Below are 17,497 nucleotides of genomic sequence, written 5' to 3'. Positions count from 1 at the left end.
AAACATCACATCACACAAACATCACATCACATCACGCAAACATCACATCACACAAACATCACACCACACAAACATCATATCACACAAACTTCACATCACACCACATCACACAAACGTCACACCACACAAGCATCACATCACTCAAATATCACACAAACATCACATCACACAAACATCACACAAACATCACACCACATCACACAAACATCACACCACACAAACATCACACAAAAACATCACACCACACAAACATCACACCACAAACATCACATCACACAAACATCACACAAACATCACATCACATCACACAAACATCAAACAAACATCACACCACACAAACATCACACAAACATCACATCACACAAACATTACACAAACATCACACAAACATCACATCACACAAACATCACATCACACAAACATCACACAAACATCACATCACACAAACATCACACAAACATCACATCACATCACACAAACATCACACAAACATCACATCACACAAACATCACACATCACATCACACCACACAAACATCACACAAACATCACACCACACAAACATCACACAAACATCACATCACACAAACATTACACAAACATCACACAAACATCACATCACACAAACATCACACAAACATCACATCACACAAACATCACACAAACATAACACCACATCACACAAACATCACACCACACAAACATCACACAAACATCACACCACACAAACTTCACACAAACATCACATCACACAAACATCACATCAAACAAACATCACACCACACAAACATCTCACAAACATCACATCACACAAACATCACACCACAAAAACATCACACAAACATCACATCACACAAACATCACACAAACATCACATCACACCACATCACAGCAACGTGACACCACACAAACATCACATCACACAAACGTCACACAAACAGCACATCACACAAACATCACACCACATCACACAAACATCCCACCACACAAACATCACACAAACATCACACAAACATCACACCACACAAACATCACACAAACATCACACCACACAAACATCACACAAACGTCAAACCACACAAACATCACACAAAGATCACACCACACAAACATCACACAAACATCACACAACACAAACATCACATCACACAAACATCACATAAACATCACACCACACAAACATCACCAAACATCACATCACACAAAAATCACACAAACATCACACCACACAAACATCACACAAACATCACATCACACAAACATCACACCACACAAACATCACACAAACATCACATCACACAAGCATCACACAAACATCACATCACACCACATCACACAAACGTGACACCACACAAACATCACATCACACAAACGTCACACAAACATCACATCACACAAACATCACACCACATCACACAAACATCCCACCACACAAACATCACACAAACATCACACCACACAAACATCACACAAACATCACACCAAACAAACATCACACAAACGTCAAACCACACAAACATCACACAAAGATCACACCACACAAACATCACACAAACATAACACCACACAAAAATCACATCACACAAACATCACACAAACATCACATCACACAAACATCACACAAACATCACATCACACCACATCACACGAACATCACACCACACAAACATCACACAAACATCTCACAAACATCACATCACACCACATCACACAAACATCACACCACACAAACATCACATCACACAAACATCACACCACATCACACAAACATCACACCACAAAAACAGCACACAAACATCTCACAAACATCACATCACACAAACATCACACCACACAAACATCAAACAAACATCACATCACACAAACATCACACCACACAAACATCACACAAACATCACATCACACAAACATCACATCACACAAACATCACACAAATATCACACAAACATCACATCACAAAAACATCACACAAACATCACAGAAACATCACACCACACAAACTTCACACAAACATCACACCACACAAACATCACGCAAACATCACATCACACAAACATCACACAAACATCACACTACACAATCATCACACAAACATCACACCACACAAACATCACATCACACAAACATCACATAACACAAACATCACACAAACATCACACAAACATCACACAAACATCACACAACACAATCATCACACAAACATGACACCACACAAACATCACACAAACATCACACTACACAAACATCACACAAACATCACACCACATCACACAAACTTCACATCACACAAACATCACACAAACATCACATCACACAAACATCACACAAACATCACACCACACAGACATCACTCAAACATCACACGACACAAATATCACACAAACATCACATCACAAAAACATCACACAAACATCACACAAACATCGCACAAACATCACATCACACAAACATCACACAAACATCACACCACACAAACATCACACAAACATCACACCACACAAACATCACATCACACAAATATCACACCACACAAACATCACAAAAACATCACATCACACAAACATCACACACACCACATCACACACACCACATCACACAAACATCACACCACACAAACATCACACAAACATCACACCACACAAACATCACACAAACATCACATCACACCACATCACACCAACATCACATCACACAAACATCACACCACACAAACATCACATAAACATCACACCACACAAACATCACACAAACATCACATCACACAAACATCACACAAACATCACATCACACCACATCACACGAACATCACACCACACAAACATCACATCACACAAACATCACACAAACATCACACCACACAAACATCACACAAACATCACATCACACAAACATCACACCACACAAACATCACACAAACATCACATCACACAAACATCACACAAACATCACATCACACCACATCACAGAAACGTGACACCACACAAACATCACATCACACAAACGTCACACAAACATCACATCACACAAACATCACACCACATCACACAAACATCCCACCACACAAACATCACACAAACATCACACAAACATCACACCACACAAACATCACACAAACATCACACCACACAAACATCACACAAACGTCAAACCACACAAACATCACACAAAGATCACACCACACAAACATCACACAAAACATCACACCACACAAAAATCACATCACACAAACATACACAAAACATCACATCACACAAACAGCACACAAACATCACATCACACCACATCACACGAACATCACACCACACAAACATCACACAAACATCTCACAAACATCACATCACACCACATCACACAAACATCACACCACACAAACATCACATCACACAAACATCACACCACATCACACAAACATCACACCACACAAACATCTCACAAACATCACATCACACAAACATCACACCACACAAACATCAAACAAACATCACATCACACAAACATCACACCACACAAAAATCACACAAACATCACATCACACAAACATCACACAAACATCACATCACACAAACATCACACAAATGTCACACAAACATCACATCACACAAACATCACACAAACATCACAGAAACATCACACCACACAAACTTCACACAAACATCACACCACACAAACATCACGCAAACATCACATCACACAAACATCACACAAACATCACACTACACAATCATCACACAAACATCACACCACACAAACATCACATCACACAAACATCACATAACACAAACATCACACAAACATCACATCACACAAACATCACACAAACATCACACAACACAATCATCACACAAACATGACACCACACAAACATCACACAAACATCACACTACACAAACATCACACAAACATCACACCACATCACACAAACTTCACATCACACAAACATCACACAAACATCACATCACACAAACATCACACAAACATCACACCACATCACACAAACGTCACATCACACAAACATCACACCACACAAACATCACTCAAACATCACACGACACAAACATCAACCAAACATCACACAAACATCACACAAACATCGCACAAACATCACATCACACAAACATCACACAAACATCACACCACACAAACATCACACAAACATCACACCACACAAACATCACATCTCACAAATATCACACCACACAAACATCACACAAACATCACACAAACATCACATCACACCACATCACACACACCACATCACACAAACATCACACCACACAAACATCACTCAAACATCACACCACTCAAACATCACACAAACATCACATCACACCACATCACACAAACATCACACAAACATCACACCACACAAACATCACTCAAACATCACACCACTCAAACATCACATCACACAAATATCACACCACACAAACATCACACAAACATCACATCACACAAACATCACACACACGCAAACATCACATCACACCACATCACACAAACATCACACCACACAAACATGACACAAACATCACATCACACAAACATCACACAAACATCACATCACACAAACATCACACAAACATCACACCACATCACACAAACATCACATCACACAAACATCACACCACACAAACATCACTCAAACATCACACGACACAAACATCACACAAACATCACATCACACAAACATCACACAAACATCACACAAACATCACAATCATCACATCACACAAACATCACTCAAACATCACACCACACCAACATCACACAAACATCACACCACACAAACATCACATCACACAAATATCACACCACACAAACATCACACAAACATCACATCACACAAACATCACACACACCACATCACACAAACACATCACACAAACATCACACCACACACACATCACACAAACATCACACCACACACACATCACACAAACATCACATTACACCACATCACACAAACATCACATCACACAAACATCACACCACACAAACATCACACAAACATCACACCACACAAACATCACATCACACACACATCACACCACACAAAACATCACACAAACATCACATCACACAAACATCACATCACACCACATCACACACACCACATCACACACACATCACACCACACAAACATCACACAAACATCACATCACACAAACATCACACAAACATCACATCACACAAACATCACACACACATCACACCACATCACACAAACATCACAACACACAAACATCACACAAACATCACACCACACAAACATCACATCACACAAACATCACTCAAACATCACATCACACCACATCACACAAACATCACACCACTCAAACATCACATCACACAAACATCACACAAACATCACATCACACAAACATCACACCACACCACATCACACAAACATCACACCACACAAACATCACACAAACATCACATCACTCAAACATCACACAAACATCACACAAACATCACATCACACCACATCACACAAACATCACACCACACACACATCACACAAACATCTCACAAACATCACATCACACCACATCACACAAACATCACACCACACACACATCACATCACACAAACATCACTCCACATCACACAAACATCACACCACACACACATCACACAAACATCACATCACACAATCATCACACCACACAAACATCAAACAAACATCATATCACACAAACATCACACCACACAAAAATCACACAAACATCACATCACACAAACATCACTCAAACATCACATCACACAAACATCACTCAAACATCACACAAACATCACATCACACAAACATCACTCAAACATCACACAAACATCACAACACAAACTTCACACAAACATCACACCACACAAACATCACTCAAACATCACATCACACAAACATCACACAAACATCACATAACACAAACATCACACAAACATCACATCACACACACATCACACCACACAAACATCACACAAACATCACACCACACACACATCACACAAACATCACACCACACAAACATCACACACACATCACATCACACAACATCACATCACACAAACATCACTCAAACATCACATCACACAAACATCACACACAAACATCACACAAACATAACATCACACAAACATCACACAAACATCACATCACACAAACATCACACACACATCACATCACACAAACATCACTCACACAAACCTCACACAAACATCACATCACACAACATCACACAAACATCACATCACAACCACATCACACACACATCACTCAAACATCACATCACACAAACATCACACACACATCACATCACACAAACATCACACACACATCACGCAAACATCACATCACTCAAACATCACACAAACATCACATCACACAAACATCACTCAAACATCACACCACACACACATCACACAAACATCACACAAACATCACATCACTCACACATCACTCACACATCACACAAACATCACATCACACACATCACATAAACATCACATCACCACACATCACATCACTCACACATCACACAAACATCACATCACTCACACATCACACAAACATCACATCACACACACATCACTCACACATCACACAAACATCACTCACACATCACACAAACATCACACAAACATCACTCACACATCACTCACACATCACTCAAACATCACATCACTCACCAATCACATCACACACATCACACAAACATTACATCACTCACACATCACACAAACATCACATCACTCACACATCACTCACACATCACTCAAACATCACATCACTCACACATCACACAAACATCACTCACACATCACACAAACATCACACAAACATCACTCACACATCACGCACACATCACTCAAACATCACATCACTCAAACATCACACAAACATCACATCACTCACAAATCACTCAAACATCACATCACTCACACATCACACAAACATCACATCACTCACACATCACATCACTCACAGAACATACAAACATCACATCACTCACACATGACACAAACATCACATCACTCACACATCACTCACACATCACTCAAACATCAAATCACTCACATATCACGCAAACATCACATCACTCACACATCACACAAACATCACATCACTCACACATCACTCAAACATCACATCACTAACACATCACTCACACATCACACAAACATCACATCACTCACACATCACTCACACATCACACAAACATCACATCACACACATCACATAAACATCACATCACTCACACATCACATCACTCACACATCACACAAACATCACATCACTCACACATCACACAAACATCACATCACACACACATCACACAAACATCACACAAACATCACTCACACATCACACAAACATCACACAAACATCACTCTCACATCACTCACACATCACTCAAACATCACATCACTCACACATCACACAAACATCACTCACACATCACAAAAACATCACACAAACATCACACAATCATCACACAAACATCACAACACACAAACATCACACACACATCACACAAACATCACACCACACAAACATCACACAAACATCACATCACACAAACATCACACAAACATCACACCACATCACACAAACATCACACACACATCACATCACACAAACATCACCACACAAACATCACATCAAACATCACACCACATCACACAAACATCACATCACACAAACATCACACACACATCACACAATCATCACATCACAACATCACACAAACAAACATCACACAAACATCACTTCACACAAACATCACACAAACATCACATCACATCACACAAACATAACATCACACAAACATCACACACACATCACACAAACATCACACAAACATCACCTCACACCACATCACACATCACTCAAACATCACAACACACAAACATCACACAAACATCACACCACACAAACATCACTCAAACATCACATCACACAAACATCTCACAAACATCACACATCACACAAACATCACAAAAACATCACATCACACAAACATCACTCAAACATCACATCACACAAACATCACACAAACATCACACCACCCAAACATCACACAAACATCACATCACACAACATCACACAAACATCACACAAACATCACACACACATCACATCACACAAACATCACTCCACACAAACATCACACAAACATCACACCACACAAACATCACTCAAACATCACACAAACATCACATCACACAAACATCACACCACAAACATCACAACACACAAACATCACACAAACATCACATCACACACAAACATCACACAAACATCACATCACACAAACATCACAACAACATCACATCACACAACATCACACAAACATCACAACAAACCTCACATCACACACATCACACACACATCACACAAACAACACATCACACACATCACACAAACATCACATCACTCACACATCACATCACTCACACATCACACAAACATCACATCACTCACACATCACTCCACTCACACATCACTCAAACATCACATCACTCACACATCACATCACTCACACATCACATCACTCACACATCACTCAAACATCACATCATTCACACATCACATCACTCACACATCACACAAACATCACATCACTCACACATCACACAAACATCACATCACTCACACATCACTCACACATCACTCACACATCACTCTCACATCACTCTCACATCACTCTCACACAAACATCACTCACACATCACACAAACATCACATCACTCACACATCACTCACACATCACTCAAACATCACATCACTCACACATCACTCACACATCACTCAAACATCAAATCACTCACATATCACGCAAACATCACATCACTGATACATCACACAAACATCACATCACTCACACATCACTCAAACATCACATCACTAACACATCACTCACACATCACACAAACATCACATCACTCACACATCACTCACACATCACACAAACATCACATCACACACATCACATAAACATCACATCACTCACACATCACATCACTCACACATCACACAAACATCACATCACTCACACATCACACAAACATCACATCACACACACATCACTCACACATCACACAAACATCACTCACACATCACACAAACATCACACAAACATCACTCTCACATCACTCACACATCACTCAAACATCACATCACTCACCAATCACATCACACACATCACACAAACATTACATCACTCACACATCACACAAACATCACATCACTCACACATCACTCACACATCACTCAAACATCACATCACTCACACATCACACAAACATCACTCACACATCACACAAACATCACACAAACATCACTCTCACATCACGCACACATCACTCAAACATCACATCACTCACACATCACACAAACATCACATCACTCACAAATCACTCAAACATCTCATCACTCACACATCACACAAACAACACATCACTCACACATCACATCACTCACAGAACATACAAACATCACATCACTCACACATGACACAAACATCACATCACTCACACATCACTCACACATCACTCAAACATCAAATCACTCACATATCACGCAAACATCACATCACTCAAACATCACACAAACATCACATCACTCACCATCACTCAAACATCACATCACTAACACATCACTCACACATCACACAAACATCACATCACTCACACATCATCACACATCACACAAACATCACATCACACCATCACATAAACATCACATCACACACACATCACATCACTCACACATCACACAAACATCACATCACCACACATCACACAAACATCACATCACACACACATCACACAAACATCACACAAACATCACTCACACACACACAAACATCACACAAACATCACTCTCACATCACTCACACATCACTCAAACATCACATCACTCACCAATCACATCACACACATCACACAAACATCACATCACTCACACATCACACAAACATCACATCACTCACACATCACTCACACATCACTCAAACATCACATCACTCACACATCACACAAACATCACTCACACATCACACAAACATTACACAAACATCACTCTCACATCACGCACACATCACTCAAACATCACATCACTCACACATCACACAAACATCACATCACTCACAAATCACTCAAACATCACATCACTCACACATCACACAAACATCACATCACTCACACATCACATCACTCACAGAACATACAAACATCACATCACTCACACATCACACAAACATTACGCAAACATCACTCTCACATCACTCCCACATCACTCACTCATCACTCACACATCACTCACACATCACTCACACATCACTCACACGTCACTCACACATCACACAAACATCACATCATTCACACATCACATCACTCACACATGACACAAACATCACATCACTCACACATCACACAAACATCACATCACTCACACATCACTCACACATCACTCACACATCACTCTCACATCACACAAACATCACATCACTCACACATCACACAAACATCACATCACTCACACATCACACAAACATCACACAAACATCACATCACTCACACATCACACAAACATCACATCACTCACACATCACTCAAACATCACATCACTCACACATCACTCAAACATCACATCACTCACACATCACACAAACATCACATCACTCACACATCACTCAAACATCACATCACTCACACATCACTCAAACATCACATCACTCACACATCACACAAACATCACATCACTCACACATCACTCAATCATCACATCACTCACACATCACATCACTCACACATCACACAAACATCACATCACTCACACATCACTCACACATCACATCACTCACACATCACTCAAACATCACATCACTCACACATCACATCACTCACACATCACATCACTCACACATCACTCAAACATCACATCATTCACACATCACATCACTCACACATCACACAAACATCACATCATTCACACATCACACAAACATCACATCACTCACACATCACTCACACATCACTCACACATCACTCTCACATCACTCTCACATCACTCTCACACAAACATCACTCACACATCACACAAACATCACATCACTCACACATCACTCAAACATCACATCACTCACACATCACTCATACATCACTCAAACATCAAATCACTCACATATCACGCAAACATCACATCACTCACACATCACACAAACATCACATCACTCAAACATCACTCAAACATCACATCACTCACACATCACTCACACATCACACAAACATCACATCACTCACACATCACTCACACATCACACAAACATCACATCACACACATCACACAAACATCACATCACTCACACATCACACAAACATCACATCACTCACACATCACACAAACATCACATCACTCACACATCACACAAACATCACATCATTCACACATCACATCACTCACACATCACACAAACATCACATCACTCACACATCACACAAACATCACATCACTCACACATCACTCACACATCACTCACACATCACACTCACATCACACAAACATCACATCACTCACACATCACACAAACATCACATCACTCACACATCACACAAACATCACACAAACATCACATCACTCACACATCACACAAACATCACATCACTCACACATCACTCAAACATCACATCACTCACACATCACTCAAACATCACATCACTCACACATCACACAAACATCACATCACTCACACATCACTCAAACATCACATCACTCACACATCACTCAAACATCACATCACTCACACATCACACAAACATCACATCACTCACACATCACTCAAACATCACATCACTCACACATCACATCACTCACACATCACACAAACATCACATCACTCACACATCACTCACACATCACATCACTCACACATCACTCAAACATCACATCACTCACACATCACATCACTCACACATCACATCACTCACACATCACTCAAACATCACATCATTCACACATCACATCACTCACACATCACACAAACATCACATCATTCACACATCACATCACTCACACATCACTCACACATCACTCACAATTCACTCTCACATCACTCTCACACAAACATCACTCACACATCACACAAACATCACATCACTCACACATCACTCAAACATCACATCACTCACACATCACTCACACATCACTCAAACATCAAATCACTCACATATCACGCAAACATCACATCACTCACACATCACACAAACATCACATCACTCAAACATCACTCAAACATCACATCACTCACACATCACTCACACATCACACAAACATCACATCACTCACACATCACTCACACATCACACAAACATCACAACACACACATCACACAAACATCACATCACTCACACATCACATCACTCACACATCACACAAACATCACATCACACACACAACACACAAACATCACACAAACATCACTCACACATCACACAAACATCACACAAACATCACTCTCACATCACTCACACATCACTCAAACATCACATCACTCACCAATCACATCACACACATCACACAAACATCACATCACTCACACATCACTCACACATCACTCAAACATCACATCACTCACACATCACACAAACATCACTCACACATCACACAAACATCACACAAACATCACTCTCACATCACGCACACATCACTCAAACATCACATCACTCACACATCACACAAACATCACATCACTTACACATCACTCAAACATCACATCACTCACACATCACACAAACATCACATCACTCACACATCACACAAACATCACATCATTCACACATCACATCACTCACACATCACACAAACATCACATCACTCACACATCACACAAACATCACATCACTCACACATCACTCACACATCACTCTCACATCACTCTCACATCACTCTCACACAAACATCACTCACACATCACACAAACATCACATCACTCACACATCACTCACACATCACTCAAACATCACATCACTCACACATCACTCACACATCACTCAAACATCAAATCACTCACATATCACGCAAACATCACATCACTCACACATCACACAAACATCTCATCACTCACACATCACTCAAACATCACATCACTCACACATCACTCACACATCACACAAACATCACATCACTCACACATCACTCACACATCACACAAACATCACATCACAAACATCACACAAACATCACATCACTCACACATCACATCACTCACACATCACACAAACATCACATCACTCACACATCACACAAACATCACATCACTCACACATCACACAAACATCACACAAACATCACTCACACATCACACAAACATCACACAAACATCACATCACATCACTCACACATCACTCACACATCACTCAAACATCAAATCACTCACATATCACGCAAACATCACATCACTCACACATCACACAAACATCACATCACTCACACATCACTCAAACATCACATCACTAACACATCACTCACACATCACACAAACATCACATCACTCACACATCACTCACACATCACACAAACATCACATCACACACATCACATAAACATCACATCACTCACACATCACATCACTCACACATCACACAAACATCACATCACTCACACATCACACAAACATCACATCACACACACATCACACAAACATCACACAAACATCACTCACACATCACACAAACATCACACAAACATCACTCTCACATCACTCACACATCACTCAAACATCACATCACTCACCAATCACATCACACACCTCACACAAACATCACATCACTCACACATCACACAAACATCACATCACTCACACATCACTCAAACATCACATCACTCACACATCACACAAACATCACTCACACATCACACAAACATCACACAAACATCACTCTCACATCACGCACACATCACTCAAACATCACATCACTCACACATCACACAAACATCACATCACTCACACATCACTCAAACATCACATCACTCACATATCACACAAACATCACATCACTCACACATCACATCACTCACAGAACATACAAACATCACATCACTCACACATCACACAAACATCACATCACTCACACATCACACAAACATTACACAAACATCACTCTCACATCACTCCCACATCACTCACACATCACTCACACATCACTCACACGTCACTCACACATCACACAAACATCACATCACTCACACATCACACAAACATCACATCACTCACACATCACTCACACATCACTCACCCATCACTCACACATCACTCACACATCACACAAACATCACATCACTCACACATCAATCACGTATCACTCACACATCAAACAAACATCACATCACTCACACATCACACAAACATCACATCACTCACACATCACACTAACATCACATCACTCACACATCACTCACACATCACACAAACATCACATCACTCACACATCACATCACTCACACATCACACAAACATCACATCACTCACACATCACTCACACATCACTCAAACATCACATCACTCACACATCACATCACTCACACATCACACAAACATCACATCACTCACACATCACATCACAAAAACATCACATCACTCACACATCACTCAAACACCACATCACTCACACATCGCTCTCACATCACTCAAACATCACATCACTCACACATCACATCACTCACACATCACACAAACATCACATCACTCACACATCACTCAAACATCACATCACTCACACATAACACAAACATCACATCACTCACACATCACTCAAACATCACATCACTCACACATCACTCACACATCGCTCACACATCACTCACACAACACACAAACATCACATCACTCACACATCACACAAACATCACATCACTCACACATCACATCACTCACAATCACACAAACATCACATCACACAAACATCACACACTCATACATCACACAAACATCACACAAACCTCACTCTCACACAACTCACACATCACTCACACATCACACACACATCACACACACATCACACACACATCACTCACACATCACTCACACATCACACAAACATCACATCACTCACACATCACACAAACATCACATCACTCACACATCACACAAACATCACATCACTCACACATCACACAAACACCACATCACTCACACATCACTCACACATCAAACACACATCACTCACACATCACATCACTCACACATCACACAAACATCACATCACTCACACACATCACTCAAACATCACATCACTCACACATCACTCAAACATCACACATCACTCACACATCACTCAAACATCACATCACTCACACACATCACACAAACATCACTCACACACACACAAACATCACACAAACATCACTCTCACATCACGCACACATCACTCAATCATCACATCACTCACACATCACACAAACATCACATCACTCACACATCACTCAAACATCACATCACTCACACATCACACAAACATCACATCACTCACACTTCACATCACTCACACAACATACAAACATCACATCACTCACACATCACACAAACATCACATCACTCACACATCACACAAACATCACACAAACATCACTCTCACATCACTCCCACATCACTCACACATCACTCACACATCACTCACACATCACTCACACATCACTCACACATCACTCACACGTCACTCACTCATCACACAAACATCACATCACTCACACATCACTCACACAACACTCACCCGTCACTCACACATCACTCACACATGACACAAACATCACATCACTCACACATCACTCACACATCAATCACGTATCACTCACGCATCAAACAAACATCACATCACTCACACATCACACAAACATCACATCACTCACACATCACACAAACATCACATCACTCACACATCACTCACACATCACACAAACATCACATCACTCACACATCACATCACTCACACATCACACAAACATCACATCACTCACACATCACTCACACATCACTCAAACATCACATCATTCACACATCACATCACTCACACATCACACAAACATCACATCACTCACACATCACACAAACATCACACAACACACACATCACTCAAACACCACATCACTCACACATCGCTCTCACATCACTCAAACATCACATCACTCACACATCACATCACTCACACATCACACAAACATCACATCACTCACACATCACACAAACATCACATCACTCAAACATAACACAAACATCACATCACTCACACATCACTCAAACATCACATCACTCTCACATCACTCCCACATCACTCACACATCACTCACACATCACTCACACATCACTCACACGTCACTCACACATCACTCACACATCACACAAACATCACATCACTCACACATCACACACACATCAATCACGTATCACTCACCCATCAAACAAACATCACATTACTCACACATCACACAAACATCACATCACTCACACATCACACAAATATCACATCACTCACACATCACTCACACATCACTCACCCATCACTCACACATCACTCACACATGACACAAACATCACATCACTCACACATCACTCACACATCAATCACGTATCACTCACGCATCAAACAAACATCACATCACTCACACATCACACAAACATCACATCACTCACACATCACACAAACATCACATCACATCACACATCTCTCACACATCACACAAACATCACATCACTCACACATCACTCACACATCACTCACACATCACTCACACATCACTCACACGTCACTCACACATCACACAAACATCACATCACTCACACATCACTCACACAACACTCACCCGTCACTCACACATCACTCACACATGACACAAACATCACATCACTCACACATCACTCACACATCAATCACGTATCACTCACGCATCAAACAAACATCACATCACTCACACATCACACAAACATCACATCACTCACACATCACACAAACATCACATCACTCACACATCACACAAACATCACATCACTCACACATCACATCACTCACACATCACACAAACATCACATCACTCACACATCACTCACACATCACTCAAACATCACATCATTCACACATCACATCACTCACACATCACACAAACATCACATCACTCACACAACATCACACAAACATCACATCACTCACACATCACACAAACACCACATCACTCACACATCGCTCTCACATCACTCAAACATCACATCACTCACACATCACATCACTCACACATCACACAAACATCACATCACTCACACATCACTCAAACATCACATCACTCACACATAACACAAACATCACATCACTCACACATCATTCAAACATCACATCACTCACACATCACTCAAACACCACATCACTCAACATCACACAAACATCACATCACTCACACATCACTCAAACATCACTCACACATCACTCACACAACACTCACACATCACAAAAACATC

The sequence above is a fragment of the Hemiscyllium ocellatum genome, chromosome 4 (assembly GCF_020745735.1).
Source record: "Hemiscyllium ocellatum isolate sHemOce1 chromosome 4, sHemOce1.pat.X.cur, whole genome shotgun sequence".
In the NCBI taxonomy this organism is placed as follows: domain Eukaryota; kingdom Metazoa; phylum Chordata; class Chondrichthyes; order Orectolobiformes; family Hemiscylliidae; genus Hemiscyllium; species Hemiscyllium ocellatum.
Note: the sequence above shows the minus strand (reverse complement) of the source record.